The sequence below is a fragment of the Camelus dromedarius genome, chromosome 19, assembly GCF_036321535.1.
Source record: "Camelus dromedarius isolate mCamDro1 chromosome 19, mCamDro1.pat, whole genome shotgun sequence".
Lineage (NCBI taxonomy): Eukaryota > Metazoa > Chordata > Mammalia > Artiodactyla > Camelidae > Camelus > Camelus dromedarius.
In genome coordinates, this window is record NC_087454.1 from 3,912,206 (window position 1) to 3,938,914 (window position 26,709).

At 49.3% G+C, this 26,709-nt stretch overlaps 1 long non-coding RNA gene across 1 annotated transcript; it reads right to left on the reverse strand.

Annotated features, from left to right (window-relative positions):
* On the reverse strand, positions 1-26,472 carry LOC135318604 (uncharacterized). The gene is made up of 5 exons (XR_010376800.1): positions 26,089-26,472; positions 25,318-25,396; positions 19,755-23,815; positions 18,416-18,840; positions 1-133 (listed from the first exon to the last, which is right to left on the reverse strand). It is a non-coding gene; the product is annotated as an uncharacterized LOC135318604 (long non-coding RNA).
* Positions 26,473-26,709: the final 237 nt, after the last annotated feature.

Genomic DNA, 26,709 nt, shown 5'->3' on the forward strand with positions numbered 1-26,709 from the left:
TTTGGAGCCCATCAAAGCTTCTGAAATATGACAGCTCTCAGGAAACGTTTGTGGAAATTAACTAAAGAGTCCGTGCACTTCCGGGTTTGAAGTCTTGTCCTTCAGCAGTCTCTTCCCCAGTGAATAAACGTGCCTGGAACAATCAGATTACACCCAGTCACAGCACTAAATGGCAACGAGACAAGACAGAGCTCAGAGTCTCACTTTGTCTGATACAGATGAAAAAAATTTTGGAAATTTCTACATCTGCTTGCAGATGTTCCATCAAATCTGTAAGTACTTTTCTTTAAGTGTTATTACTTAACACTATTACTGTTATTATTATTAAGGTTAAGTAATGCTATTACTTAAAACGAATAATGTGGTAGATACTCAGCCTCATTTGAATTATCACGTTCAGCCCTTGTAACAACCATTATACAACCCATTTTACTGACAAGAAAAGTGAGAAGTGAAGTGGCCTGCCGTAGGCTGCGGCGCTTGGTAGAATCTGGATTCATGGCTGGTTCTTTCTCAGTGCAGTGACTGAGTTCTGCTGTATTCTCTCTAACGGACTGCATAATATCCATCTTAAGAAGGGATAAAACACTAATGGTGGGAGGGGACTTACTTAAAGTGCTTTTAAAAGGTAAGGAGGAAAAGCAATATTTTGGTACCTGTGAAGCAATACTACACAGGCAGGTAAGTAATCGAAAATACCAGTGGTGCGGGTAAGGGGAGGGTGGCAGACCAGGAGGAGGCTAGAGTCAGATGAAAATTCCATTCACGGCTGAGCCACACAGTATACTATGATAACGTTTCTTTCCTACACAACCATGTTTTTCCTGAAGCTAATAACCGTCGTCTTTCTTTTGCTTGGTTTTTTTGTACCTGACACTAATTCAGTCCCAAACTCTCAACCATCTAGCTAAGGCTCTCAGTACTCTCAGACTATCAACCTCATCCTGAACTCTTCTGGAGTCTTCTACCAACAAATCAAGACTGACAGCCCTCTATGCCCCTGCGCAGCTGTCTTCCCAGGGTCTCTTCCGCGTTTATCATGAAAATTTCTTCCGTCTTTCTCACGCATCCGTTCCCCCTTTTCCAGTATTCTATGTCTTCTTCTTTCCTGTTTTCCTTCTTTGTTTTGGAGGCACTAATCTTCTAGTAGCCTCTCGAGTAGCATGAGAGGTAAGTGTTTTAAGCATTATTTGTCTAGAAAATGTCTTTTTTTTTTAACATTTTTTATTGATTTATAATAATTTTACAATGTTGTGTCAAACTCCAGTGTAGAGGACAATTTTTCAGTTATACATGAACATATATATATATTCATTGTCACATTTTTTCCTCTGTGAGCTACCATAAGATCTTGTATATACTTCCCTGTGCTATACAGTATAGTCTTGTTTATCTGTTCTACATTTTGAAAGAAAACGTCTTCATTATTCTCTCCCATGTTTGGTTAAGAGTTTGAGCACAAAACTCCAGGATGGAATTAGTTTCCTCCCGACACTTGAAGGCACTGCTCCACCGTCCCCTGGCTTCAGCAGCACTACTGAAGAGCCTTTGTAACTGCTGTTTCTTTTACATGATCTATTTTTATTTCAATCACTCTGACTCTTTCTCGTGGGCCAATGTTGTATTTTCATTTAATAAATTAATTGGGAAAATCTTATAAACGTGTGGGTTCACACTGCCATCTTAACCTTGAGTTTCCAATCATGTATTTCTAAACCTCAAAACACAGCCAGTGATAAGGTGTAGAGGTTAAGCATTTCAAAAGCAGAATGAGAGCAGGAGGACAGAGTTACTCACATGAGGTGATTGCTACTCTTACAGCAAAGAATGAAAAAAGAGAGACAGCCAGACACCAAAACCTCACGACGCAATGCGTCAGATGGGCTGGCTTTCCCCCATGCTGCCTGCTCCCTCTGCACAGAAGACAGCTCCCAGTGACCTGTTTCACAAGATTCCTCAGGTTTTGTCCAACTGCCCGAAGGTCGGCTTCACTGGGGGGGTGGGGCGCATCACATTGGCAGAATTCTGTCTCTGGACATGTTGGAGTTGCCAGTTTTGTGTTAGTTACTTCATTCTTGGAACATAACGCTACTTCTGCAACCGTGAAAGATCTACCATGGGCTACTGGGTCAACTAGATTGCCTTGATCCCAGGGTCCAGACACACTTGGTCCTAAGCTTAAATCACAGTCCTGCTAGAATAGTCTTGGGCACCCAGGCCTGTGGACATGAATAAGATGGTTCATGGACCCTAACTACAAGATGGAGCAGTCAATACTTAACACTCACCAGAGGGCCGTTCCCTCAACAAATATTTACTTTAGATACGAAGACCCTTTGATATAAAAAGGTACGCAAGGTCATAAAGGGGTCTTCTCAATCACTGTCACCACCATCACCAAACACACACAACTGTCGATGACCCAGGGCCTCATCTCCCGTAGGCCCCTCAGGTAGGTTTCATCCAAACAAAAATCCCTCCGAAAGCACTTTCAGGATGAGCAAGAAGTGACACAGAAGACAGAGAACCATGGGCTGAAGGACTGTGGCTCCACAAGTCGGGTGAAGAAAATGGGTTGGGCTGAGCCCAAAATGACAAGGATCCTAAGACCGTATGAAGGTAAACCTAAGCATCTATCAAGTTCACCCGGCTGGGAAGATAAGAGGGGGTTAGGCTAGTCAGATGCCCCACAGCTGGTCCAGGAAGGATGCTCTGAGGGAGGCCAGGGGAATGGAAACTGCTTGTAAACACCAGATAGAAAAAAGAACCATTAACTCGGGAAGCAGAAAGTAGCCAATGAGGGAAATCCCTTCCCTCTTCCCCCCAACTCCAGGCTCTAAAAGTAATTCATCCAATTCTTTTTTCAGGGCTAGCTTTCATGTACACAGATTTTTACAAATCTCCTCCCCCAGCCTCACCAAGCAGCCCATCATTTAATTTTTATTTTCCCCCAACTTTTTAAAAAATGTAAACAACCATGAAAGTTAGAAGGATGGTTCAGTGAATCTCACATGAGCCACCTGGACTCAAGGACTATCTATATTCTGCCACGTGCACAGGCTCTCTCGGAACCCTTTGAGTGGAGGGTTCAGGCATCATGAGCTCTCATCCCTAAATGCTTCAGTGTGATTGCCCAGGAATACAGACGTTCTTCTAAAAAGCCACAATGTAAGCACTGCATCTAAGAAAATTAACAATAATGCTCTGCTATCATCTAACTCCCAGTCCATACTCAGATTTTTCAAACTGCTCCCCAAATGTCTCTTAGTGTAGCTGGATTTTTTTTCCCTGTTCTCCACCATCAAATTATTCTCTGTTATTTGTTGTTGTTTTGAACAAGGATCTGATCACAATAAACACACATTTGATTGTTACGTCTCTTTAGACTCTTATAAACTCTTTAATCTAGAACAATCCCCTCATTTTTTATTCACGATACTGATTTTTTCAGGAGTCCAGGAGGCCGAGGGTTTTATGACACCTCCCACATTCAGGTTTGGCTGATCATTTTGTCATGCCGCTGTCTAACCTGGCCCTCGTCTCTCCCCTATGTTTCCTCTCAGTCAAAGGCTGGGTCTAGAGACCGGATTCAATTTGGGTTAAACATTTCTGGCAAGAACACCCCACAGGTGATGTTGCGTAGCTTCTGGTACATCCTGACGGGAGGCTGCCTCACTACAGGTGCTCCGTCAAGTTTGTTTCCTCGAGTCAAATGGAGCCATCAGATCTCTCCACTGTGAAGGTACCTTCCCTCCGCACAGTTAGCAGGTAACTGCGGTGATCTGATGGCACGTGTGAGTATCCTGTCCCCCAACAACCTTCCATCCAACAGTTTCGCATCGATTGATGATCCTTGCTGGTAACAGCTATTGCACTAACGGCCCATCAGTTATAAAATGTCCAGAGGATGTCAGGAAGAAGAGAGAGGAGTGTGGAGGGAAGAAACAGAGAACGAGGTAAATAGGGGCTAGAAAGCTGGAAAAGGAGCAAATAATTTCGAAAGCTTTGCCAAGGCCCTTCAGTTTACACTCAACTGTTTTCAGAGTCATAAGCCCTTTAAGGGAATGCTGGCAAAGAGCCCCACGCAAGGTGCTATCATTTAGTAAGAAGCGAACGCACTTCAGTGAGTCTAGGCATCTGCATTTCCTCTACAGTCCCCAACCGCAGCCAAGAGCTAGGAAATCAAGAGGAAGCACGCAGCCATGACCCAAATCAGGTGTTTGGTCCCTGGAGTCCCACTCGACCAGGAAAAGGCAGTGCCAGCCCAGGGCACCTGGACCTCTTCATTCAAGGCTGGCTCACAACTCAACAATAGCCATGTAACCAGAACTCTCTGTTCCGAATCTATTTTTCCAAACAGTACTTTCTGCACTGTCCAAAAGCAGGTTTCTTTGAAAGAAACAAGCAGTCACTTTGCTGACCCGCTGAAGACATGCGTTGTTTTAGGTCAACTGCTCACTTTCAGACTTTAGGAAATTCAGTTTTTCTCTGTGAAGAGTTTTGGTGAATGTTTGCATCAAAGAATATCCCACATCTACTCAGATATGTAAATCACTTCAGGTTATCTCCCCAAAACACATGCCTTTTTCAAGACATTCAATATTGAAAACTGTGTTCTGATTCTGGAGCATTCTGACTCTGGTTACAACAAGCAAGAATCCTAACCCCCGAAACAGGAATTAACATTTACTTCAATAAACACAAGGAGCACACACAGACCCTTTGGCAAAGAGTTTAAAACCGAACAGGAGAGGTGAGTCGCACAGACACTCTGTCCCGAGCACGAGGTGCAGATGGAATTGCCGAAGGGCCGCCAGGGTGAGGGCCCAGGGCACTTCTCTGACTTGAGGAATCAGAGAAGGTGTCTCCTGAGGGACTCCCCCAGGAACAGAAAATTATTCCCAACAGTGGGAACCAGCTCCTGGGAAGTCAGCCAGTGCTGATTCACTGGGTAATTATGAAAGTCTAAAAGTATACTGGTCCAGACAAGGTATGGTTTCACGGCTCCCTGGAGAGGACAGTAATTATTTCGAGGGGAAATTTTTTTCAACCTTATTAAGTTTTAAAATCCTTATTTTAAATACGCTTTAGCTTTAACATATGCATGATTTTTAAGAAGAAGGAGAGAAGGAAATTACATTATCAAGCAAACAACAGGGTAATCCAGTTCCTAAGGGGCTGGGGATTTGGAATCCCTCTCCCAGACAGCAGACGCTGTATCAGTGATGACTAGATAAATTCCTCAGATACTTTTATCATGAAGGAATATAGTGTCTCTTGTCAGTAATTTCGCCCCACCTGGCCTTCCAGTCTCCTGGGTCCTGACCATCCCTTGGGTCATGTGTCGTATGGTACCCATTACCAACAGACTAATTTTACACAAGCTTTGTATTTCCCGCCTTCAGAAGTGACTGCAAATTTCCCAGAGACTAACTTTACAGAGGCTCCGAAAACCCCAACTGAACAAAACATTCTAACTATTCAAAAGGGAGCCGGCAAGAAACTCGTTATGTGAGAATTTTATTGCCAATTACACAATCTCATTATCCGTATCAGCAGTGGAGCACTTTAGGTGCTGGAAGCAAATTCTGACTTTAACTATAAAATTCAAGGGGGAAAAAAGTCAGCCCAATGATCTGGATGCCTGTTCTAACTGTGCAATTTTTTCTGACATAACTAATCATATTATTTCTAGTAACGGAAAAAAATGGCATTGTTCCCTCCTCTAAAAGGCTTAGGTCTTGGGGGAGGGTGTAGCTCAGTGGTAGCGTGCATGCCTAGCATGCATGATGTCCTGGGTTCAATCCCCAGCACCTCCATTAAAAGTAAGTAATAAATTAAAGCCCAATTACCTCCCTCCAAAATAGAAAGATAATAAATTTTTAAAAAAATTTTTAAAGCTTAAAAAAAAACTAAAAAACAAAAAGCTTAGGTTTAGAAAAATGTCCCTTATGTTAGGGATGGAAAATTCTTTTTGAAGTTTCTATTCCTGTCCGTTCAACCACCTTCTCTTTTGCTCTTCTCTTTCATCATTAAACAAAAAACCCACCTGCATCACCTCTTGGTATATATGTGTGATTAGTAAGCAGTGGGACATAAATGTCCTATCCTGGCTGCTGAAACAGAACCACGTAAATAAAAACGCCCCTTCATTCCGGTGAAGTTCCTCATCCATGACTCCAAGCTCAGTGTGACAAGTGGATTTCCTTCCAGCTGGCCTTGCAACACTCTCGCCATAAAGAAGGTCATTTTCCCCTTCCTCTTCACCTCTGAATGCAACAGAGGTCATCTAAAGAGCAGTCACATGAGTACCTCGGACCACCAAACAGGAGCATCCAACGGAGGTGCTGCCAATTAAAGTTACAGTAAAAACAGGAAGAGAAGAGCCAGGGATGGGGGCCAGGGCAGCGAGGCCATCCGTCATTCGGTGGCTTTCAGTTAATTCCATCTGTGGCTCCAACCTTCTCCATTAGGAGAAGCCTGGGCACGTGTGCAGGTGTGCAGGTCAGCCAAGCAAGATATTCTGAGAAAAGAAAGAGGGCACACGTGTCCCCATGCAACCACTACAAGAATGATCAACGTTAGCATGAAAAGGAGAGACACCGCAAGCCATTAAAGGAAGATTTAAAGAAATACAAAAAGTCACACAACCTAGTACCTTTCTAAACTTGAAACTTGAGCTGTTGAATAATTAGTACTCCATCTAAGTCTTTTTTTTTTTTAACCCTTCTGTTTCTGCTTCTAACTTTTTGGCTTACTTTGAAGATTAAAAAAAAAGACTATCTGCATCTTCCTTTGTTTGTACCTTTGGCATAAAGAAAGCTGAGGACTAGTTTACAGCTGATTGGTAAGGACTTCCAGGAGCAGGCAATACAGCAAGAGTCAAAAGCCAAGACCCCAGGTCAGGCTGCAGGGATTTAATGCTGGTGCTGACCTAAGTGAGTGGTTTAACCTCACTGTATCTCAGTTTCTCAGGCTATAAAATGGGGACAATTAAAATACCTATCTCACATGATGTAACATGGATCAAACTAAAACCAACCAGGTAAAGAGTTTGGCATTGAGCCTGCTAGCAAATCACAACTGTTTGTTATTCTTACTGCTATTACGACTGTCACCACATGCCCTGAGAGAGCTCTGCTAATCTCTGAGCAGTCAGAGCTTCCTTGCTTCTCCTGGAGAGCTCTGAGGGAAGGAATTTCCTCCTCCAGGAAGCTTTGGCTGCAAAACAAGTACTGGATAATAAATAATTAAATAACAATTACAGACGAATGCAGACATTTACACGATGGGTAACCAAGAGCTGGACTCCATTCTTCTAACAGATAAAAGGTTCCCCGGCACTTGACTGTTTGGAGTCACTTACTTTCCAACCATTTTAACCAAACAGGAAAATTCAAAACTGATGTTACTACATGGTTTTCTGAGAATCCAAATTTAACTCAGATGAAGGAAAGGAAAGAAGGAAAGGACTGAGGCACTTGATGGCCGGTCAGAATGCAGGGAGCACTCTTACATTAAAAATAAGTCCACTGGTTCAGTTCTCACTCAGATCTGTTGCACATGCTGGATGTTTTTATTTATGTGTTCAGGTATTTTTTTTCTTATTTAATTAAATTAATTTATTTTTTAACCAGTCTTTTTTTGGGGGGGGGGGTTAAGTAGGTTTTATTTAATTTATTTAGTTTAATGGGGATACTGAGGACTGAACCCAGGCCCTCGTGCATGCTAAGCACACACTCCATCACTGAGCTTACCCGCCCCCTAGGTTGGTTTGTTTTTCAAGTAGAAGTTTAGGTTATGCCTACAGGTTTCGTGTGCTGTTTTGCCACGGATGAAGGAAGTGGGCTTCAAGATCTGGTTCTTTACCGACATAAATTCATCAAATGACTAGTCCACATTAAACAAAAGGACAAAGTTAAAAAGAAACCCCCAGAAAGTAACCTCTCCTATTCATTAGCAAAACCAACCCCTTCCAACTGTTGGCAGAGAAGCAGCCTCATCTCGGGGTTCCCCAGAGTCCCCCGAGGTTCGCTGACTTTCCAGCGAAGGCTCCCCTGAGCTTTGGCTGACGGCCTCCCAGGTCCCCCCCCCCACCCCAGCGCTCCACAGTAGTGAGAGGGTGTGTTCTCCTCCTTCACAAAGCAAAACTGTGACAGCCCCTGGGTGCAGGCCTGCTTAAATCACAGCCACCAAAAGCCCCACAGACATGCCGGCCACGCAGCCTCCAAGCCCGCTGAATTCTGACCATTCTTCTGTAGAATCACCTATCGAACCACTTTTGCAGGTGCCGCGATTCCAAGCACTAAATCTTGCCACTAATCCCTCACTGCACAACTCCTACCACCCACCGAGAGGAAATAAAAAGCTGAATCAGGTACTCCTTTCTTAGATTTCCAAGACCTAATAACTTAACATATAAATTACTCACAAAGGCTAAGTTTTACCCCAAACAGAAACATGTGGGCCAGTTTGGTTGTTGCTTGTGATCTGTTTGTTAATCCCTGGTACCGACGTAAGACCTTCCCCCTCTTCACCCAGCCCCGCTGTCTATACTCATCCACTTCAGGAAAGAGGCTCTTACGTATCCTAGCTTTCTTAGGCCAGGCAAAATGAAGAAAATCCTTTAGGCAAAAGAGAATGCTGAAAAGGCTATGGTAAAACAGAGACTGAGAAATCAATGTATTAGCACTCAGGGCTGAGAGTTTACCCAACCAAATTCATCTTCAAAATAGAGACGCCCATGTCAGTCTGACTAGTAGAGCTATTCTTAGAAAAACAAGGCAAAGGATCCAAATCTACTTCCCAGACCAGTGGCTTTCAGATTTTACCAGTTTCCAAGGTGAGAAATATATTTACACTTTGACCCAGTACACAGACACAAAAACTGAAACAAAGGATTCACGAATCAACACTTGCCCCACCTGCAGGCAACACACAATGGTGTTTTCTAAACTACTCGAGTTCATGTTTTAAATGTTGGTTGGGACTAAGTAGATGGGTTGCATGCCCTAGAAAACCTCTCTGTGTATCACACAGGTCAGACGAAGCATTCGTGAAGCAAAGGCGAGCGTTCTGATTCCCATTTCAGCCACTGATTGAACACTGCTTCCCAATGGCCAGAGTTAAAGACAAAAATTACTCTGGCACTTGTTAAAATGGTAAAGAAGACTTGATTCAAGACTGCTGTCAAAGGGCTATTATGATACTGGAGAGAAACAGAGCTCAACTCCAAACACAACAAGGATGCGTGGGGATTTACAGCCAAGGAGCAGAGCGAGGGGGCCAGTGGGTGGAAGGTCACTGAGAGGAGTGTCGGGGTAGGGGGATTCCTGCTGCAGGCAGGCCAAGGACAGGGACATTCAGGGAAGGAGATGAGGAATTTGATCAGACATTAAGGGTGGGAGGGTTCTCACTAAACTGACTTAGCAGAATTCTTGTTAAGACTGGGCGAGGCAGGCCAAGGACAGGACAGCGGCCAAGGTCAAGGTCTCATTGAGAAGCAGGCTCAAAGGAGCCTGACTAAAGTTTGGTCAAGGAGAGAGGCCTTGTCACCAGCTGTGGTCAACAGAAAGATGGAGGTCATTTTGTTGTTACGACTGGAGGGAAATACCCTCAAAGCAGATAATGAGGTTACCACCCAGAAGACAGAACGACCTTATGGTTCAAGGTGTGGCTTATGGACGTCTCACCAAACCCCTGACCTCCAGAGACTCCACTCAAAGGACAGGCAAGGAGTTAAGAGAGATCAGAAGAGGAGACTTCAGCAAATGGACAATTTTAACAGTTTTTGGAAGACAGAAGGCAGATAGAAAAAAGATAAAGATTGAGCAGTAAGCTGCAAGCAAGGTGCTTACTAGGGGGTGACGGGGTGAAGAGAGTAACAAAAGGCCTCCTCTGAGCCCACCTTCAGCCTTTAAGGCCCCAGACACCCCGAGGGACAGGTGTGAGTCTTGGGCCTGAAACAGGGGAGTTGACTGAAAGTCTGAATTCTGGCTGGTGGGGTCTCCGTGTGCCCTTTCCTCCCTCTTTCTGCCAGCAAGTCCCTCCCACCCCATACACATGACCACCCCAGTCAAGGCCTGGAGACTCTGCCCTGGAGAAAATTAAGCTAGGAGTCTCCAGACTTGGGGACATCAGACACAGGGTAAGGTCAGGGAGGATGAAACTGAGGGCTTGGAGTCAGTACACCCAAGGAAGACTGAGCCAGGCCAGGCATCACCCTCGGGCACCCTAGCACTGCAAGCACTTCACCAGCAGGTAAAAGTACGGACATTTACTCTCTGGATAAACTAGAAGAAAGAAGCCCTCAGATACTGAGATGGGGTGTCCCCAAGAAGAATGTCCGGCGCAGCACTCACCCGACTTTGAATGCCCACCAGTTTAAAGTCCAACCTTAAAACCATGAGGCTTCAGCCCGCTCAGGGTCTCCAGGCATTTGAATTCAGCCTCCAAAGTGTGAGAAACTGAAACAGACACATCAAAAATAGGAACCTCGAGGAAGCAGAGACAATACAGGAAACAGAGGGAAACTTTTGTCAGGCCCACTGACGTCCTTCAAATCCAACGACCCCCATTTCTGGGCTCTCATGTCTGCCTGTGATCCCTCAACAGATAAAGTGCATTCTTTACTGGGCCTGCTTCCCCTAACAAACTAATAGCCCTGGGTGACGCTCAGGCTGGCTTGCTTCAGCCCACCTTATCAGAGTCATAAACCCAAGCTTCTTAGCATCACCTGCAACCAATCAGAGCCTTGTGCACAAGCCCTTCAGGCACCTTGGGACCCGACCTTATAAACACGCCAACAACCAGCCCTCGGGATGCACGCAGGCCTCCCTCGCCCGTGTGGCCCGTGTGGCCCGTGTGGCCCGTGTGGCCCGCGTGGCCCGCTGTTCCCTATAGCATCGTAACTGTTAACTTTTCCCTTGTTCTTCCCCCCAGGGCTCACTCAGGCACCTCCTGTCTGTGTGGCCTGTTGTCTATGGCAGTGTACCCCTAATAAATGCCTTTCCTGTTCCTATACTTTATCTCTGATAAATTCTTTCACCAACCCGAACATCACCATGTCACCCACTGGCTGCCCCATCGTGCCTACAACAAATTTCTATATATCTTTTAAAATTTTTATTTAAAAAACTGATAATCTCTTTAGAAAAAGAGAGAGGGTGTTAAATATGTAAGATTAGAACAAAATGCTTTTAAGATGAAACAATCAGAAAATAAGAAATACGATCATTAACATTGTATTAAACGATTAGAAGATAAGGTCAGAGAAATCTCCCAGAAAACAGAATCAGAGAGAAAGAAATGAAAGAGACATAAGAACAGTCCACAAGTTCCCAATAAAACTGTAGGAATTCCGGGGCAATATGTAAACTGAAAGGAAAGAAATGTGCATGTGTGTGTGTATACACACACAACTACAGCTACACAAGAAACATTCCTGCAACTGAAAGCTGAGTCTCCAAATTGAAAAAGATCGCTGAGTGGTCCGCACGATAGATTAAAAATGACCCAAACCAAAGTCATATGTCATAAAATTTCAGGATACCAGGTTAAAAAGAAAATTCTTAAGGGAAACATATCACAAACAAAAGAATGGGGTTCAAACGGCTTCAGCCTTTTCTCCAGCGACACTGGATAATACAAGAAGACCACGGAGCAGTGTTTTCACATTTCTGAGGGAAAATAATTTGTAACGTAAGATTGTGTGCTTGCCCAACTACAAATCAAGTAAAAGGTAGGATAAATACACGTTTAGACATGTAAGAACACAAGAAACTTTTCCTTCTATGTGTTCTTTCTTATGAAGCTGCTAAAGAATACACTCCAACAAAACAAGGGAGTAAACCAAGAAACAGGAAGGTTTGAACTCCAGGAAACAGGAACTCCAGCACAGAAGGGGCAAAGGGAAGGACCAGATAATGCTGAACGTCCCGGCGTGCTGGCCAGAGCACTCCAGGGATGGGTCTCTAGGAAACAGAATTTCAAAACAGATCTTACGTCTGTAAGGACTACATTGCAAGAAGGATGTGTGAGTCAGTCAGAGGCTGGGGGCCTCTTACACACTAATTCTTGAACACATCAAATCTCCTGACTTTCTTTTACAGAGAAGAACACATAAAAATTGTCTCATGGGTTAGCTAGACCTTAAGATGATTGGGCAGCAAAGATGAAATCTCATCGGGAAAGGAGAAAGCAGACCCTCCTGCTAAAAGTTAGCAAATGTAAAGTGTGCCATTTGAAAGGGGTGAGCATAAAACACATTTGAAAGAGGTCATAGTATTTGTTCAGTAAAATATTTAGGACCTGTAAGTGGTCACAGTATTTGCCAAGGAGAATAACATCTTTGCAAATAAATGACGGGATCTGGGGAATTACACCCGTTTTCATCACTCTGTTCGTTTGCTAGTTACGGATTGGCACCGAGTTCTGTTTATCAGGGAGGCCGATTTGCTCAACAACCCTACCCTCCAAGAAAAGGACACAGAGAACTGATCAAGTTTGAGCCTTGGGAAAACAACATTTGAAGGCATTTGACAGAGCTGATGAAACATGTGGAAAGAGTTAAAGGCAGAAATTTAGAAAACAAAAGCATTTTTTCAAAGTAGGCAGTTAAATGCAGTAAAACCAAAAATTTGTTCAGTAAAGAAACTGGAATCATAACTCGTAACTCACTACCTGGCTATGCAAACGGCAATATTTAAATAGTTTAATTAGGTAAGCATTGTACAAACAAACAGCATAAACAATGTATTGTATGGGGGGTGGGGTGGGGGTAAAGGGTATCAAACTGCAACACAGGAACTATTTACACAAGTGTGGACAGCGTTTAGGAGAACAGAGATAGGAAAGCAGCAGAGCTAACAATAGCAAGGAGTCAGTGCCACCTCCAGGTCTGAAGTTCAAGGGGAAGGGGCGGGGCAATTCTCAGACCTCAGAGAGCAGCTGATAGGGCCGACGGCCGGAAGAGGAGGAGGGGTCTTATCCAGCCAGGAGAATGCATGCCCCACGCGCCTCATTGCCCCTCCAATCCAGTCTCCTGCTGATGCCTCCACTAGCCAGACCCAACTGGTGAGGGAGCCTGGCCACCTCACCCACAAAGATCAGCCTCCCGGGAAACACTAAGGGCAAGAAGAACACGTCTGGAAGAGGCAGAGAGCATCCAGCAGAGAGAGCTAGAACGTCATGGCTGGGAGACAGAAAATCGTGTCTAAAATTAACACATCAAAAAATAGCACCACTAGCCTATTTTTTAGAACTGAAGTAGCCAACATTTGAAAGCGGTTGTGTCTGGAAAGCGGGAAGAGACAGCAGAAGACGTCCAGGACAACGCCAGGTCTTCGTGGTAAAGCTTAGAACCATTAGTCTCTTAAAATATGTGTTTCTACGACTTGATTAGAAATAAAAATTAACCAAATGTTGAAAACACACACACACACACACACACACACACACACACACTCACACACACAAAGTAGGCATGAGGGGGAAGAAAAATACACCAGCTTTGTCAGTTGAATCTTGCTGTAGGACTGTATGTAGGTCCCGTCACCTCTGGGCTTCAAGGTTCTCAGCTGTTAGACAAGATAATCATCCCAACTGAAGGGAGGTTGAGAGGTCTGAATGAGATGACGTGACGTACGGGAAGCACCTGGCACAGGATGAGCCCTCAGCTGACGAGAAAGGGATACACAGAGATGTAAAAAGGGGTGAGAATCTGAAAGTCATTAAAAGACAGTGAATATCTTTATAAATTGATTAGGGTCTATATTTAAAGCTTCTCTTGAACCTCAGCATATAACAGTCTGGCTAATGGCAAACGCGCAGTTAAAATGTACTGGAAGAGAACAGAAGGGTTCCAACACTACACTGTCAGTGTCCCTTCCATCTCTCTCCTCGTTTGATGGGACGGGAAAATTCAAGGGCCTGTGATCCACTTCTCAGGGTTTCACCTTGGCCTCGACCTTGCCGTCAGACTCCCTCCCCAAATCTTTCCAGCTCCCTCTCTGCAGCCCCACCTCCCCCATCCTTTTTTGTGGCAGATCCACACAGCCGTGACTGCACCTGCTCCCACTCCCAGAAAGGCTCGGGAAAGGCTCTGATTTCCCCCTCGTGCTGCCCTCCTGCTACACACGCCGCTCCACTCAACGCCGTGCTGAGGTTGGAGAAAACAAGGTCCTTTGAAATCAGTATTTGTTAATACCTGTTCACCACGTGGGACCCACTTTGTGACAGCTGTCCGCAGCCAGCCCCGTGGCTGCCAACAGAGCCCTTGGGTCGGGTGGTGGCCCCTCCTCATCCGGGGCCATCCCCTCTCTGCAGTCATGGTCCAGGAGTGGACATGCGGCCAGGGGTCCTGCCTCCAAGAGAGGTGTCTCTCTCTCTCTGATGAGATAGGTGAAGGAGGAGGAAGCCCTTTTTCCAAGGCTCCCCTAGGATACTGTGTCTGAGAGGCAATCCATCCTCGGCCAGGGACAGCCGCTCTTGACTAGGTGGAATGTCACGGACGCACTGAAGATGGCAGAGAAGCAAAATACAGAAAGCGCCAGACCCTCTGTGACGTCACCAAGCCACAGACCCGGACCTTGAGCCCACCCAAACAGCTGAGCTGAGGGTCACTGGATTTTCTGCTGCTTGCAGCCAAAACAACCCCAAGTGACGCACTGTGCCGTTAAGAGAGACGTGAAAGTGTCATCTGTCTCACATTGTCCGAGAAGGCACGGATGCCCGGTTGTTCAAAACCCAAAACCCAAAAAGACAATCGTGATGTCTGTGGGTCGACCCAAACAACTTCTATCCCCCAAGGAAGAACCGAGGCCGTCACGCCTCCCGTTCACAGCCCAGACGCTGCCCTTCCCTGCAGACCACCAGGGATACCTGGCCCACCTGCCTCCTGCACTGTGAGCCCTACGCCTGTCACTTCGCTCCCTACGATGCTGCGAGGGGGCTCCCAGAGAGGCCTCCTCAGCTCTACAAAGAGAGGAGCTGGCCTCCTACCATCAAAATGCCAACAGACCCTGCAGAGGTGGGACCACCAACAGGCCTCTCTGGCGCTATCCAGCCCGAGTTTAGGAAGGAGACACTTTCCGGGTTCTGCCCTGTATTAGATGTCAGAAGCGCTGGCCTAGAGGCTCTAGGAGACCTGCAGCACACTCTGGAATTGCTGACTCTCTTCATAACAGATGGTAAAAGAAGCCATCTTCAGTGTTCCGCACGTTTTCCAGAGGAGAGAATGTGAAGTAATACAGCTAGCTCTCCAAGGATAATGGAGACAAGTTCTCAAATGTTAGCGGGCACAAGGGTCACCACCTAGAGGGCTGGCTTGAAATGCAGACCCTAGGCCTTTGCTCCAGAGCTGGGCCTGGGCCCAAGAATCTCCTTTCGAAATAAACCCCACATGTCATCCAGCAAAAGGTCATCAGACCCTTCGAAAAATAGTTATAAATCACTGGAACCCATAGATTATCCAAAAGGCTTCACTTGGGGCCATGGTCTTAACTTCATCCCCTTTCTACCTCCTCTGTGCTCTAATTGCTTCCATCAACCCTCTCTCCCGGCTCCTCCTCCCTGCCCTCCCTCAGACCCCACGTCACTTCCTGCTCTAAATCCCATGCCAGCATTACTAGGATGTCGTGACCCTAGTTACGAGAATTATTTTCACATACCAGAATGTGTGCCTCCGAAAGTCTTTGTGAAGGATACATGCTCATCCTCAGAGGAGCTCCGCGGCCATCTACTGCGCATCAGCCAGCGGCTGGGAAACTGGCGCTAGCCAGGCCTTTCTATCCTCCTGGTCCCTCTTCCGTTCTCTTGCTTCCATCTACCTTCACCCTTGCAATGCCAGGCCTCAGCACCCTTCAGTCCCTTACCTGCCCTGACCAGTTACCCAGGACCTGCACCCAAGTTACCACTCTCCCTTCTCATCCCACGCTCTTCCCCTCTGTGATCAATCTGAGCCCAGAGGTCCAGGCTTCTCCTTTCTGTGGTTGACTCCTGAATCTCTCTCTCTCCGGTCCAAAGTGTCTGCTCCAACCATCTGCCCCACCAGCACCTCAAGCTCAACTCACCCCTCACCAGCAAGTCCCCCTCGTGTTTCTGTTCTGTTTCCAACATGCCTCCTCTCCTTGGATCAAGACCTTGGAGCGACCCTGACATTCACCACTGACCCCACATTCAACCCCTCACCCAACTTCATTCACTTCTGCTTTCCTGTTTCTGTCTATCCCTTTCATTTACATCACGATCTTTGTTTTTGTCTTAACTTCAGCCCGAGTCAAGGCTCTGTGGTTGCCAGAAAGAAATAACCAGTCAACCTGTGGGGATTATTAAAAGGCACAAGGGCATCTCACTGACACAAAAATGGAAAGGCAGCTGGGCCTTGTAGCAAATGAGATTAGACCTGCAAAGGCTTTGGGGATAAGGTTCCAGCTCGCTCCCCCTCCGGGGCCATCTGCTCTTCGGCCTGGATTTCCTTCTGCAGCCGTGCCCTGTTCTCCTGCTTTTCTCCCCCTCGATGTTCACGTTTCAGAGCAATCATCCCAACCCCTCCTGTGCTCTCCAGTCTAAACACAGGCTCTCATTTGGTTCAGAGTCTGGAGAGAGAAGACCGATGGACAGCCGGCCACAGTGGACTGGACCAGCCTCGCCTGAAGGCCAGCTTTGGTGCCAGCATCTGGATTAGTCCGGGTGGAATCACGGGTGTTTACATCCCTGCGTGTGCACCTTCCTTCCCAGACAGCGGGCTGTTAGGGAGACACCCCACCACCTTCTACTACAGCTGCTCCTAGAAGTGGGGTGGAGCCCTAAGAGGCCCGTCCAGAACCGAGTCTCTACCTTTCTGTTATGAAAGGAGGAAAATAACGTGTGTGTGTGTGTGTGTGTGTGTGTGTGTGCCGCGCGCATGGGTGCGTGTGTTTACTGCGTGGAGGGATATATTGACGTAAGTTCCCCGATGTCCTTTTTGGGAGAGACTGTCATTTACACAGAGATAATGTCCTTTCTGCTTATGGAAGATGACATGTCCTTCCACTGATGAAGTGATATGGTTAATGACTGTTGTTGTGTGTGCCATTATTTAGCAAAATTAAATACTGGGACACCTTTGTCAGTCCTGTAACTTGGCGGGGGTGGGGGCGGGGGACAAGACTTGGCTGGTCCTTAAAATCCAAATGTCTTGGAAACATTATCCTGTCTTGGCTATTTTCATAGCTTCCTAAATGGTCTCTCTACTTTCAAGATCTCTTCCCCAACTATCTTGGACACCACTGTCAAGTTAACCTCTCTAGAACATTTTTGAATATATTATTTCCTTGCTGAAATCTTCCAGGGCCTTGCAATGATTATGAAATACACTGGAGAGTCTTCGACCTCTGAAACCCAGCTCCAACCTGTGACTCCAGCCCCCGCCCACCACCCCTGCTCACACCCGCCCTGGGTTCCACACGCGGCTGTTTCTCACCCTCCTTACCCCTGCCCCTCTCCACGCCGCCCCCAGACTTTCCAGCCCACCTCTGTGAAGCCTTCTGATACTCTCAGCTAAAAGGAGTCTCTCCTGACTCTGAATCCTTTCATTAAAACATTTGTACATCTTAGGACATTTCCTAAATTCTGTATCATCTTGCGATGTTTTGTGCGTTTCCTCTACACCCCTCCAATTACAGTCCCTTGAGGGCGACCGCCTTGCCTGTGGGCACGTGTGTGCAGATGAAGCCACACAACACAGGATTCGCGCACAGCCCCGTTCCATGTGATTTTAGGGAAACTCCATTCATTCATCTCTATACTGGAGAGCATGGTGCCAGCTCTCGGCACCATGGCGGGGGGGGGGGGAGGTGAGTGAGATATCTATGCAAAGTCCTGGGCTGTGGTCATTTCCTTCTTTCTGGCACACTGTGGACTCTCACAAAACATCTGTTCGACTGGGACCCTCAGGACTGAGTAAGTCAAAAGGCAGGCCGACAGGGGTCCAATTTGGGATCTTACTATAAAATTAGTATTTGTCTGTGATTCATAACTTACCTCTGGGGAAGATTCTGGTAGAAGAGTTCGAACACATTGGAGCAACACAGCACACAGTGGGAAAGAGTGCCCTGCATCCCCGCTGGCCACCTCATACACCCTGAAATGTTTCTTTTTAAAATGTGGTGCCCCTCCTGTGAGGCCGCACCTCACAAATGGACCTATTTGGGCTTGACCATCTCTGTGTTCTCTCTCAACCCTGGCAGACTGGCTCATGACCACCTTAGTGGCTCAAAATCAGGCAAGAAGGTTGGGAGATACAGAAGCATGTGGGTGGACGGCTACAGCCGAGTTTCCTGTTCAGTAAAAATAAACATTCCTATGAGAGAAGCCCCTTTTTACTACTTGCAGCTAAAGACATCCTAACTGACACAAACACAAGAAGCGACCTTACCCGGTGGTTTTATAACCAGAAATTGGGCTGAGGCCCCGTTGTTTCAGGAGGCCCCCGGGGAAGGTGAGATGCAGGAGTCCCAGGACGTCGGTGACGTCCCTGGTGTGTGCGCACCAGTCCCTGTTCTAAACTCGGTATGTGCTCCATCTCCCGTGGTCCTCAGAGCGCTCCGCGTGACAGGAAGTCTTACTGAGCCTTTTACAGGAGAGGAAACTAAAGCACCAGGAAGTAAGGTCAGTTCCCAAGATCACGCAGTCGTCGGGGGGAGACGGCAAGATCTGCTCCCAGGAGGGCATGCTCCAGGGCCCGCCTGCTCTATCACTACCCCATCGGGCCTCCCTGCAGCAGAAGGTCCCCCCAGATGTCATCATTTGGGGGCCACTCTGGCCTGGAAGGATCCACCGTCTCCCCTTTCAGTCTCATTTCTAGAGGGGAAAGAAAATGAGGACTAAGCATTGAAACGCACAAGGTGCCCCTTCCATGCCTCACACCCACTGGTCAGCTCTGCCCCTTCCTCTCAGTCTGCAGGCTCTGTGCAGCCTGGTTCCTCCCTGCTCAGGCCCGGCCCCGCCAGGCCCAGCCCCGCCAGGCTCGCTGCCCCACCATCCCTGCCCCCTTCTGCACCCGGCCCCCTTGCTTTTCTCCCCGTGCTCAGGCCTGCAGCCCCTCCCTCTTTTAAGCCCACATCACTCGTCTAGATGTTTGTTTCAAGTCAGGGTATTCCAGCCCAGACAGCCTCCAGAGATGACACGGGGAGGCTGAGAGGAAAAATCAAAGCAACTGAGAAGAGTCAGAAAAACTGGTGTGCAAATTCCTTCATCCCTACTCAATAAACAGCCACTTAAAGTCATGCTAACAATGCCTAATTTTTAAAAATCTGTTCCGTTCCATGCGGTTAAGGCTTATAAACACTCAAACATTATAGTTAAGATGTACTTAATGCATACTTATTTAGAAAAATAAAAGCTCACACACAGGAGTCGTCGATTTAGAGCATCCAGTCCGAGGAGACCACGTGCCCCTTTCCCGCTGACAAAATGCAGCAGCCGGAGCCCTGCCACAGGCCACCTGCTCTGCTTGGCCCAGGGAGGCGGCGTGACAGGGGCAGCAGCACGCTAGGACCAGGGGCTTCTGCTACTTCGCTTCTTCCAGCGCCCTTCTTGCCTGTCTCGGGGGTGAAGTACTGGCCCTCCACACCAAGTACGAAGCATGCCTCCATGCCGCCCCCAGACACAGAACCTTCCCACTGTACCCTGCAACAGCCTGGTTCGCGGTGTGATCATTCGTTTGCAACTTTAAAAGGAAGACAATTCATTTTATTCATCCTTGGAATCCTCACCCTCTCCCCACTCCGTCCTTCAGAACTCCCAGCCCTGAGGTGGGTTGAAGATGACGCTGGAAGTTAGCTGCACAGATGAGGGCCGGATGGACGGACAGCAGAGGTCAGCACTGGTGAAGGGCTTCTGTCCACCAAGGACGTGGCTGCGCTCACTGCCGCTCTGCGGCCTCCTCGCTGCCTGCCCTGCCGCCATCCCAGCGATAAAGGGACGGGACGGAGGGGTGGAGACAGCCTCATCAGTGACACAGCATCCTTCCTCGGTCATTCCTTTTCTGCACGTAAAGCTTTTCGAAAACTGTCTTCTTGGCTTTTATGTGACAGGAAAGTTTTGCAAGAACCAACTGTGATTCTAAGAAAAGATCCTGCCAAGCAAAGTGAAAGCCCCCCCTTCGCTGCCTGCAGACCGCGGACAGCCGCCCCTGTGCCGCCCAAGGGAGGGGGGAGGGGCCGGGCAGGCATGGGGCCCGGCCTGCTGTGCGCTCTGCCCCATCTGGGGAGAAAAGGGTGACCTGAAGAGGGCAGGGCCGGAGCCCCAAGCCTTGGAGAGGGAGGGAGCAGCCTACCTCTGCCGCTGCTATTTCCTTTGCCCAGACGCCTTCCCAGTCTACCCACAGATATCCAGCTCACCCTTAAGAGAAAACTCACATGCCAATGCCACCTCCTCCAGGAAGTCTTCCATGGATCCCTCCAGCAAGAATTAACCAGGGTTTCCATCATTCTCCCCAGGACCCTTTATTTATAGCCCCATTCTACGTTGTATATTGTTATATTTGTCAGCATGTTAGGCCCTTCCATCGGACAGCAAACCATTGAGGTCAGCGACTGTGTCTTAATCATTTTGTTCCTTCCACCCCGTCCACACATCTTTTCCATCTCCCATCTCTCTCCCTCTCTGTCCCTCTCTCTCTCTCTCCCTCTTCATTTCTCTGTCTCTGTCTCTCTCTCTCTCTCATACACACACACGGTGCTTGTCCCCAGAACTTTTTGAAAGGGCCTTTGAGTAGCACAGAAGATCTCTCCTCCACGTCCACGAGGAAGCGTGACTAATTCGCTCCAGCACTGAAAGGGGGAAGTGAGACTCCAATTCTATCTGAAATATAAATGTGAGTTTAAGCCTCATCAGTTCCAACCTCTTTTGTGGCATAAGAAAATATTCTTCCCCTTTGGGACAGCTGCATCTTCCAAGTCACCTTTGAAAATAAAACACTTGCATTGTAAAAAACCAGAACAGTTGCACTTTTTTTGGTAACTTACTTTAAGACCGTATTACTTGCTCGCAACCATGTTACCAGGACTCAGCCTCATGATGTTGAAAACCAGAGACGCCGTGGAGAAACATCTTCCCCCCCTGACCAACTCACTAGTGTGGAAACCAAGGCCGTGACACATGGGTGACCTGCCCGTGGTCACTCAGCCGGCTGGTGGTCAGGCCAGGACGTGGGCCCAGGCCCCTGGCTCCAACCAGTGCTCTGCTCCCGGATTGGCTGAGAGTTCACTGGACAATGGTTTCTGTTTGGTTTTCTGTTTTAAAAGCAGAAACGAACATTTCATCTCACAGTCACGTCCAGCCTCAAGGTCAGCTGACAGAAGAGGGAAGAGGGGTTGGACCAGGCGAGGCATCGCTTTGCTTCCTACTCGGTGAGCCCCGAGACCCTCGGGGTCAGCGGGAATCGGGGGGTCTTCTCCGGCTTGTCCCCCACCCCCAGGCCTGCAGCATCTGCTGCCCTCAACCCTGTCCTGAAGTTTGGGCAGCTGGGCTGTGCAGAGTTACCACACGTGGGAGTTCCCTGATCTCCAGGGCAGCGAAAGGGAAAGAGGAAGTTTGATGTCTCTAGTCTCGCTCTGCAGGATGACCCTCGCCTGCCTCCTCCCAGCACCTGTGGCAAGGAGATGTGAAGGAAAAAAAAAAGAAAAGACGATAAACTGGACAAAGGCCCTAGGGTGTGGCTGCGGTCCAGGCAGCTCAGTGAGCACGTGGTGGGGACTGGAGGGGCCGGAACACGATGGGGAAGCAGGAGGGGTCAGGGACGGGACGAGAGAAGCATCACCACACAGCTGCCACCACGGACTGGCCAACCGCAGGGCGGGGGAGAGCTGCACGGGGTGTGAATGAATGAAAGACCAGGGAGAGTTACAGCACCGTCTTCCACTCCCCCTGGGCCTGGGTGGCTCTTGCCTCAGTTTACCCATCTGCAAACCACAGAGAGAGGCCAGTGGGTCAGGGTGCATGCGCAGAGGCCAGGAACGGCCCAGGCAGTCAGCCCTGCACACACCACACAGACACAGACGTGACCCGCCAGGTCCCTGGCCCAGGCTAGACCACAAAGCCCCACCCTGCGGCTCACAGCCCTTCCGGCCACCTCGCCCCTCATCCCCTCCTCCTCCCAGCTCACGGCTCTTCTCGGAGGCAGACTGACTCAACCGCAGCCTCATCACCCGACTCCCACGGACATGCTTCTCCCAAGACACACCTGGGATGGGCTGACCTCAGTCTCTCCACCCCGCAAACTGCTCCCTTCTGTAAACCCTTCTCTGCTTGGCCCGGCCCCCTGGGTGCACACCGCTCACCTCCCCAGCCCTCTCCCCGACTCCCCAGCCTGACCCAACGCCACGGCTTCAGCCACATACGCTGGACTCCCTGCACTGCACCCATCTCCTCGGAACAGCCACCCTGCCACCTCCTGGAAGAAATAAGGAAGCCACCCCGGGAGACCGCACCAAGTCCTAAGGGTCACCTGCAAGCTAGTGACAGAGCCAGCATCACTAGCTATGTCCTCAGGTGCCCTTCATATGTGGCCATGAACCCATTCTTGGCTGAGGGGAAATAGTTGGGGTGTATTATTCTTCAATAAAAAGTGTAAAGGACAAAGATTTGAGAGAATCCCAAGGAAGGGGGTTAAGGAGCGATGGGGTGTGGGGAGACTTCTGACCAACGCATCCTTCCCGGGGGAGGGGCCTGCGCAGAGCAGTCCTTCCGATGAGCAGTGGCGCCTGGAAAACTAGACAGCACCATTGGGGCGGGGGGGCCACCTCCCAGGCCCCAGCAGGGGACTCTGGCATCATCTGAAGAGGAGCAGTGGCTCCCAGGAGGTGAGGGGGCCGCCGACGGCTGCACACCAGGCCCTTTTTCACGTCCAGGATGCCCAATGGCTGGCCCCAGAGGGCTGGGGCTAACCTGGACAAACAGAAGGACTCTGTAAGCTGACAGCCCCGCGGAGCACCAGGAAGGCCTGCGGTCCTGCATGATGGCCGAGCTTCGCAGGCTGCAGCTCCGGGGGAAGCACGTGTGGGGCATCGCTGGGGTTCCAACCGCATGCGATGGAGACTGAGCCAGCTGTCTGCCCACCAGGAACCCAGCCCAGGGGGTGGGAAGAACAAGACGTTACCCAGGACGTGCCAGGGCCTTCCCTCTAAGCCGGTCAGGCCCACGTCATCCTCATTTTACAGACACTGAAACCAAGGCTGGGAGAGTCTGTCTTGTGCCAAGACGGCCCAGTAACTGGGGGGCTCAGATCTGAACCCCTTCTCATCACGCTGCCCTCCAGGCACTGAGCGGGCTGCCCTGCGATGATTCGGGATCTGAAGTCCTGCTCACAGGCGACCAAGCCCCTCCCCAATTCTACCGCCTCAGGCCGGTAATCCCGAAAGTGCAGAATCCTTTCCTGGTGCCCCACACGGCCTCCACGTGGCCCAGGGGTGTGTGGATGCTTCTGACCTGAGAGCACCAAGGCCAAGGCGTCCTGCAGTGCTGAGGCACATGGTGGAGGCGGGAAGAAGAGCAGAGGCTGGGCTGGTGGGGAAACTGGGTGGTGCCAGTTCAGGCAGGTCCAGGAAGGCCGGCCAGCCTCAGGGCAGGCGCTGCCAGGTGGGCGGGGACCTTCTCTTCACAGGCCGCTTGGTCATGATGCACATGAGGGAGGCCAAAGCCAGCCCACCCCGATGAAACCTGTCTCTAACAGCCTCCCCCCTCCGAGGAGACCTCATGGCCTGGGGAAGGGGGATTCTTGATTTGGCCTTCATTTCCAGCAGACCAGACACTCCTTTGCTCTCCCCAGAAGCTCCTTAGACACAAGAAGGAACATTTCAGAGTGAGGGTGGCTACAAAGGATCCAAGTGGAAGCCAGGCTGATAGGTGAAGCCTGACCACACAACCCTAGAAGGGATTTGTCTGACCTCGTCTGAGAGTGTGGGAGGGGAAGGAGGCAGAAGGTAGGTGTGGGCAGGGCATCGGCCTTGCCGGGTTTCAGGGCAGAGGTGGGGGGATGGTGAGGTCAAGGTCAGCAAGAGGTCTGTGCAGCCCTGGCTGGAAAGAACCCACCCTCACACTCATCCTCCCTTGCCACCAAAAAGTCTGTGGTTTCCATGGAAACCAAGAACCCAGTCTGGGAGTTGGGGGAGCCTCTTTTCCCTCTTTCTCTATCAGCATTCACCCCTTTTCTCACTCTCTGCTCCTTCCTTGTCCTTCCTCCACATCTGCCTTCCCCTGGGCTTTCTCCCATTCACTTACCCCACCCTCCTTCCTTCCCCCTCCCACATCCCTGCTTGTGTCCCTTTATAATAAGGACACAGAGTGGGGACACTCTGCTGTGCCAGCTCATGGCCCCTCAACCTGTAGCACAAACTGCCAGTTGACCCTCATATTCTGTTCTACCCATCTGCCAATTTTTAGCTCAGCAGACCACCGAGGATAATGATGACGCTTTATATCTAAGTGTGGTGCAAAGACTGAGGGCTGGCCAAAAGGAGGCCAGCCAGGAGGTCGTGTGCAAACTTTCCTTTCCATCTTCCTTGTTAGCAGGGATGTGGACATGATGGCTGGGGCTCATGCAGCTATTCTGGCCTATGAGGTACATCATAGTCAGTTTGCATACCTCCCATGATTTGCTCAACCATGGTTTCTTTCCTCTATGCTGCTAATGATCCTCTGAGAGGATCACCTGATACAACTACAGTCTTGTAAGCCACAGAGGGTTTCGATGTTATAAAAAGAGTTCCACCTTGTGGCCAAGGTTGTGGTGCCATGACACTTCCCCTGCTTGGCAGGGTGGGGCCCATTGCAACAGATGTTGCTGGTTCCTCATGTTGCTCCAGGCACAACCCAGCAGCACATTGCTTCATGCCTCAGTCACAGGCCTCTCACTTCCTGCCCCAGGGCCTCCCTGACACCACGGGACCTGCTCTCCAGGTCCCTCCATGGGACTGAGGCTGCAGACTGAGATGCTTGGGTTGGATGCTTGTTCACGGGCAACCCAGGTGCCCTGGTTCATGCTGCGGATGCTTCCCCTGCTATCTGGGGGTCTGGTTTTCCCATGCAGGAGATACAGATAGTGCCACATGGAAGTATGGGGTCCCGATGCCCTGTGAAGCCAACGTGGACCAATGGGAGACAGGCCCAGGCAGACAGATTCTTCTCCCCTCCTCCTACCACATTTACTGGTCCAAGCCCCAAGAGGCCCTTCCGGAAATCCCCCACAAGATGAGACAACTGGCCACGTTTGTTGAAAGCTGTGGCTGGCAGAGCAACACACCCCTCTGTGTCTCCCTCCCTTCCCCTCGGCCTCACCTCCGTTTCTTGGGGATGCACTCACCACTGAAGCACTGATGCACTTGCTTTGCTCAAGCTCTGGTTTCGGGAACCTGGACTGAAACAGGGAGACGCTCAGGGGATGGAAGAGCAGCAAGGGGCAGAGGGGTGGGGCCAGAGCCCTGAGAATTTGGAGCTGTTGCACCCATCCTGGATCGAACGCCCCTCAGCCTTTCATCTGAGAGACAAAACGTCTGTCCTATTTGAGTTACAGCTATTTTGGATGTTCTGTCACCCGCAACCTTATCTGACAGATGCAGCCGCAGGTGAGGGCCGCGTCTGGGCTGCGGTTCCCTGGCCCGTCAGTAAAATACTCCTAGTCCCCTTCCCTCCCATTTCACTTTCACTGCCGTTGCCTTATTTTCATTCACACAACTTCCCTACAAGGCAGGTCAAACAGGTGTGATTACTTCTTTCCCTTCCCCACCCTTTCCTACCCAATTCCTTGCTGAAAGAACAAGGAAATGATATCTCTTGGAAGTTACACGATTTGCCTACAGGCAAGAGCTAATGAGAGAAAAGCGCTGGCCTGCTGGATCCCAGGCCAGGAAACCAGGCTGCATCACTGCATCCCCACCCTCCAGAGGTGGCAGTCTGGGAGTCACCGAATGTCCAGCTCTCCTTACACCATAGACCACCTCTCCTGTCCCCTTACAGTTGGAAGTGGCCTGGGGCCTGGCTGAGGCCAAAGCAATGCACACAGAGGGGACGTGTGTCCAGGTAGGAGCTCTGGAAAGAGTGGTGACTCACCTGTCATCTCTTTACATCTGGCCTGGGGACCAGCGACCTGGGGAAGCTGTCTGCCCGGGGTGCCTCCATCCTGGGGTGAGGCTGGTGTGGAGAAGGGCCCTGGCTCACTCACAGTGGATGTGTAGTAAGAAAGAGAAGTAAACCTTTTGGGTTTTAAGCCACTGAGCTTTGGGGATGTCTGTTTACTGAGGGATAACCCAGCCCCAGCTGACTAACACACACATGCGACGGGCAGGTCGCGTCTGGGATTTGGGCTCATTTTGATTTGTTTTTAAAGGGGACACATAGAAGCCAGTTTTATTAAACATCAAAGATCTTCTCAAATTCTGACTAGCCTGAGACCCTGGGGAAGGGCGTGTCTGTTTGGCTGAAGCATTCACAGCCACAGCGAGGGTTCTGAAAAGGCTTCAAGATTAAAGCCAAGGGCACGCTTTCATTTCAGGGCTGGCTGGCGGCGCCAAGTAGAGTTTCCAGGTTTCTGCCAGCACGTGGATATTTCTACCACCCTAAGTGACAGGTAGACACTGGGACGGATCAAAATGGGTTTAAAACATGTTTTTTAACCTGCAAGGAATTCATAGGTTTACACTTAGGAAGAGACAAGAGACCCAATAAAAGCAA